Consider the following 5,679-nt stretch of genomic DNA (forward strand, 5'->3'; position numbering starts at 1 on the left):
GCTAATTTTTCTATTTTTGGCAAAGTCAGGGTCTTGCTCTTGCAGAAGCTGATCTTGAACTCCTGACCTCAACTAATTTTCCCACCTCAGCCTCTCATAGTGCTGGGATGAGAGGCCTGGGCCATTAGGCCAAGCCCACACTGACAGACAGCTTAGTGTATTCTCACATGGCAGAGAGTGAGCTAGGTCTCTAGCCTTTTCTTCTTCTTTTTTTTGAGACAGAGCCTCAAGCTGTCCCCCTGGGTAGAGTGCTGTGGCTTCATAGCTCACAGCAACCTCCCAACTCCTGGGCTCAAGTGAGTCTCCTGCCTCAGCCTCCCAAGTAGCTGGGACCACAGGCACCCGCCACAACACTCAGCTGTTTTTTGGTTGCAGCTGTCATTGTTGTTTGGTGGGCTTGGATTGGATTCGAACCCGCCAGCTTAGGTGTATGTGGCTGGTGCCTTAGCCACTTGAGCCACAGGTGCCGAGCCTTTAGCCTCTTCTTTTAGGGGCACTAATCCCCTTTATGGTAGCCATACTCTTGTGACCTACTTAACCTCCCAAAGGCCCCACTTCTAGATACTATCACGTTGGGAGTTAAATTTCAACATACGAATTTTGTGGGGAAATTCAGTTTGTAACACAGGTACACCCTTTATCTTGGGGAATTCACTTGATTGTCAAGATCTGAAGACTAAATCTTGAAAATATAGGTACACAGGAGGTAGTGTGGGTATAGAGCAGTGGTTCTCAACCTTCCTAAATGTACGACCCTTTAATACAGTTCCTGTAGGTCCCGACCCACAGGCTGAGAACCGCTGGTATAGAGGGTCCCATGTGTATTTCTCTTTGGTTCCACTAAATGTTTTAGCCTCAGCCTCCCCTGCTTGGTTACCTGCTGGACCAACAGGAGATGTAGGAAGTGAGGCCTGTCTTTTGGTTCCTACAGGTCTGTGTAGCCTTCCTCTGGGGGAAAGGGAAGCATGAGGGATGTGGAGGACGGTTGATTTCTTCGCCTGGGACTCTGTAATTCCAAAATGATGTGAATCAGATGCATGTTTGACTAAAGAGTGTTCTTTTATTATTTTTTCAAAGGAATTTATGACCCTTCCCCACCACCTTCCAGTCCCCTAGTTTCTGTGTACACAGCAAAGAACCATAAACTGAGCAGTCTTCTTGGTAGGTGAGAATGAGCCAGCCTCTAGAGCAGTGGTTCTCAGCCTTCCTAATGCCTTGATGTATTTTCATTGTTACAAAGGGATCGCAACCCATAGGTTGAGAATCACTGCTAAAGAGTAATTGTCGGGACTCTCCATTGAAAAACAGCCTCCTCTGTGTGGAATCAGAATTACTTTTGCAGAACTGTACAACATATAGCTGGGCTGAGTCAACAACTGGCTGGCTGTAATGCTTGCCGAGTATTCTATATGTTCCACTATATTTCTCAAATTCTCATGTGACCGATTTTGGCCAAAGGGCTTGGAAGGAAAGTGATATGTGTCACTTTCATGGGAAATAGTAAAGAGTGGGTATGCGTTTTCACTTCTTTTTCTGTATTGGAGTGACTGTGGAACGGATAAGTTCTTATGACATCCCTGTAAATTAAAGAGGGACTTCGAGGCCCACGTTGAGTTTTGTGTGAGCAAGAAATATATGCTAGTTTAGGCCATTCGTGTCAGGATTTATTACTGTAGCATAGCTTAATTTATCTGCCAGTCTTAGTAGTTCAGAACAGAACATTTATGTGTTGAACTGAGAGAAGGGCACTCAAATTTTTTCAATAGCTTGATTTTTAGATTATGTGGTTTCGTGTAAGCATTTAGTATCCTCAGATCCCCCCCCCATCTATAAATTGAAGAGTTTTAGTTAGATAAACATTAAGGGTCTTTTTGGCACTTATTTTTCCAAATTTTGGATGGTAGCATTTAAATACAGACACTTCTCAACATGTGATGGGGTTACTTGCTGATAAGCCCATCATAAACTGAAAATATCGTAAGTGGAAAATGTATTCAGTACTCCTAACCTACCAAACAGCATAGCTTAGCCTAGCTTACCTTCAGTGGGTTAAGAACACTTATATCAGCCTACAGTTCATACAAACCATCTTAACACAGAATCCAAAGTTTTAAAGAATTTTGAATCAAAACTCAAAATGGGGCTTGACGCCTATACACAGTGGATACGGCACCTGCCACATACACTGAAGTTGGCAGGTTCAAACCTAGCCTGGGCCATCTAAACAACAGTGCAACTGCAACAGAAGTATAGCCGGCGTTGTGGCAGGTGCTTATAGTCCCAGCCACTTGGGAGGCTGAGGCAAGAGAATCACTTAAGCCCAGGAGTTTGAGGTTGCTGTGAGCTGTGATGCCATGGCACTCTACCGAGGGCAACAGAGTGAGACTCTGTCTCAAAACAAAAACAAAAAACCCTCAGAATTGGAAGCATGATTTCTACTGAATGCATACTGTTTCTGCACCATTATAAAGTCAAACCATTGTTGATGGAGAACCATGTATACAGATTTCTAATTTACATTCAAAAGGAGACTAAGTCTGGCATTAAAAGCATCCCTGGGACGCTTAATTTTTATTATGTACCTTTTGCTATTAAGTGAGAAGTTAGTTAAATCAAAAATCAGGGCAGCGCCTGTGGCTCAGTGGGTAAGGCACCAGCCCCATATACTGAGGGTGGCGGGTTCAAACCTAGCCCTGGCCAAATTGCAACACAAAAAATAGCCAGGCGTTGTAGCAGGCGCCTGTAGTCCCAGCTGCTTGGGAGGCTGAGGCAAGAGAATTGCTTGAGCCCAGGAGTTGTAGGTTGCTGTAAGCTGTGTGATGCCACAGCACTCTACCAAAGGCAATAAAGTGAGACTCTGTTGCTACAAAAAAAAAATAAAATGAAATAAAAAATTAAGCACTCGGCTTGGTGCCTGTGGCTCAAGTGCCTGAGGCGCCAGCCACATACATCTAAGGTGGCAGGTTCGAATCCAGCCCAGGCCCACCAAACAACGATGGCTGCAACTGAAAAAGAATAGCCAGGTGTTGTGGCGGGCGCCTGTGGTCCCAGCAACTTGGGAGGCGGAGACAGGAGACTCGCTTCAGCCCAGGAGTTGGAGGTTGCTGTGAGCTATGCCACGGCACTCTACCCAGGGGGACAGCTTAAGGCTCTGTCTCAAAAATAAATAAATAAATAAATAAATAAAGCACTCTTGAAAAAAGAAGTAAAAAGTAAAAGTTGTCTCATTCTCTCATTTTTGATTTGCCAGATGTAATTGTTCTTCCCAAGCATAAATTTGCCTTCACGAATCACATATTTCTAATTATCATATGGACTATGCCTTAAATATATAGGATTGAACCTTTCGAAATTGTAATGAGTGGCCAGGTGTGGCAGTGCATGCTTGTAATCTTGGCACTCTGGGAGGCTGAGGCAGGTGGATAGCTCAAGCTCAGGAGTTCGAGACCACCCTGAGCATAAGAATGAGACCCCCATCTCTACTAAAAATAGAAAAAATTAGCTGGGCATTGTGGTGGGCACTCCCAGCTACTGGGAAGCTGAGGCAAGAGGATCGCTCAACCGATAGTTTGAGGTTGCTGTGATCTGTGACTCTGTCTCAAAATAATAATGATAAATAAATAACAGAAAATAAATAAAAATTGTAATGAAAGATTGTGAGAAATAGAATTGTTACAATATTACAGCAAATATATGTATACTCAAGTTTTCTTTTTCCTTTAGCTTGGCCCCTATATAAATTAGAATATATTTAAGTTTTCACTACTTAAAGGATCTTTTGGATATCTTTTAAGATGTTCAGCAACTCTCTGTTTCATAGGCTGATGTTTTTGTTTTTTGAGACAAAAGTCTCACTTTGTTGCCCTTGATAGAGTGCTGTGGCATCCTATCTCATAGCAACCTCAAATTCTGGGGCTTAAGTGATCCTCTTCCCTCAGTTTTTCATTTTTTATGGAGATGGGGTCTTACTCTTGCTCATTCTGGTCTTGAACTGCTGAGCTCAAGCAATTTACCCACCTCAGCCTTCCAGAGTGCTAGGGTCACAGGCATGAGCCATCATGCCTGGCTAGGCTGATGTTTTTATATATTAGACGTTTTTTTTCTCAAAACACAGTCTCACTATGTTGCCCTCAGTAGAGTACCATGGGGTCATAGCTCACAGCAACCTGCAACTCTTTTTTTCGGGGGGGTGGGGGGGATGATGACATTTATTACATGAACTAAGTTAGAGAGGAAGGTTTGCTGCCAGCTAATGCTGACGGGTTCAAACACAGGACCAGCTAAACAATGACAACTGGAACAACAAAAAAAAGATAGGAGAGAGGAAGAATTATTTGTCTTTCTGGGCCTTGATTTTCCTCAGATAGAACTCCCAACTCCTTGCCCTCTAGCACATAGCCATCTGCTCGGCCACACTGGCCTGGTTTTGAGGCAACGAGTGCAAGTAGCTTGCCCTGCTGGAACTGCTCCTCCAGAAGACTGCTTACTTTGGCGTTCTTTTTCCTTTCATTATATTTCTTCTGAATTTTTTTTGAATGTTTTTTGTTTAAAATCTCTTCTTCTTCTGGAGTCAGCTTTGCTTTTTTCTTGCGGCCCAGGGGCAGTGCTTAGTGGGACTCATACCACTGTCGGTACGGTGTGCTGTCAATAAGGACAATGCAGTTCTTCTCCAAGGTCTTGGTACCAACCAGCTCATTATTGGATGCCTTGTAGACACCATCACTGATCCTTGTTTTCCTAGTACAACACTCTGAGCCCCCAAGAGAAGTTCCCCATGTCCAGCCTTAGGGCATGGTATTTCTTGTTACCTCCCTGAACACGGATGGGATGTATTCGGCAGGGGCCAATCTTAGTGTTAGCTGTGGGGCATCCCAACTCATACTTCTGCTTCTTGTGGTAGGGCTTTCTTCTGCCCCCAGTCTTGCGGTGCTTGCACCAGTTGTCCCAGGAGATGCCCATCACTCTGCGCTGGCTGGAAAGAGAAAACACCAACCTCCAACACTGGGGCTTAAGTGATTCTCTTGCTTCAGCCTCTCAAGTAGCAGGGACTACAGGCGCCTGCCATAACACCTGGGTATTTTTTGTTGCAGTTGACATTGTTGTTTAGCTGGCCTGGGGTGGGATCGAACCTGACAGCCTCTGTGTATGTGGCTGGCACCATAACCACTGTGTTAAGGGCACCGAGCCTGTATATTAGACTTTTAAGGAGAGAAGTGTCTCATTATGTTAGGAATACAAACATTTCAAGTGGTGTTAGATACGTAGTTGATCCTTGTTACTTTGTAGATTCTGTATTTGCAAACTTGCCTACTTAACTAAAATTTATTTGGAACCTAAAATCAGTACGGACAGAGCTTTTGTGATCATCTTCAGATATGTACCGAGTGGCAAAAAGTTTGAATCCCCCAACACGCACATCCCCAGCTGAAGTCAAACAAGGCATGCTTTGCCTTCTAGTTTTAGCTCTTAGATTAGGAAACAAGTGCTCACCTCATGGTCTATTTAATGTCTTATTTTTTGTATTTTTCTGCTTCTTAAAAAAATTTTTTTTGAGACAGAGCCTCAAGCTGTCCCCTGGGTGGAGTGCTGTGGCATCACAGCTCACAGCAATCTCTTGGGCTCAAGTGAGTCTCCTGCCTTAGCCTCCCAAGTAGCTGGGACCACAGGTGCCCGCCACAA

The 5,679-nt window shown here is 44.1% G+C and overlaps 1 pseudogene; it reads right to left on the reverse strand.

The window, feature by feature from the left end:
- Positions 1-4,330: 4,330 nt before the first annotated feature.
- LOC100963239 lies at positions 4,331-4,977 on the reverse strand (annotated as a pseudogene).
- Between the last annotated feature and the right edge of the window lie 702 nt (positions 4,978-5,679).

This window comes from Otolemur garnettii, unplaced genomic scaffold (genome assembly GCF_000181295.1).
Source record: "Otolemur garnettii isolate 467f Iridium unplaced genomic scaffold, OtoGar3 scaffold00135, whole genome shotgun sequence".
NCBI classification, from domain to species: domain Eukaryota; kingdom Metazoa; phylum Chordata; class Mammalia; order Primates; family Galagidae; genus Otolemur; species Otolemur garnettii.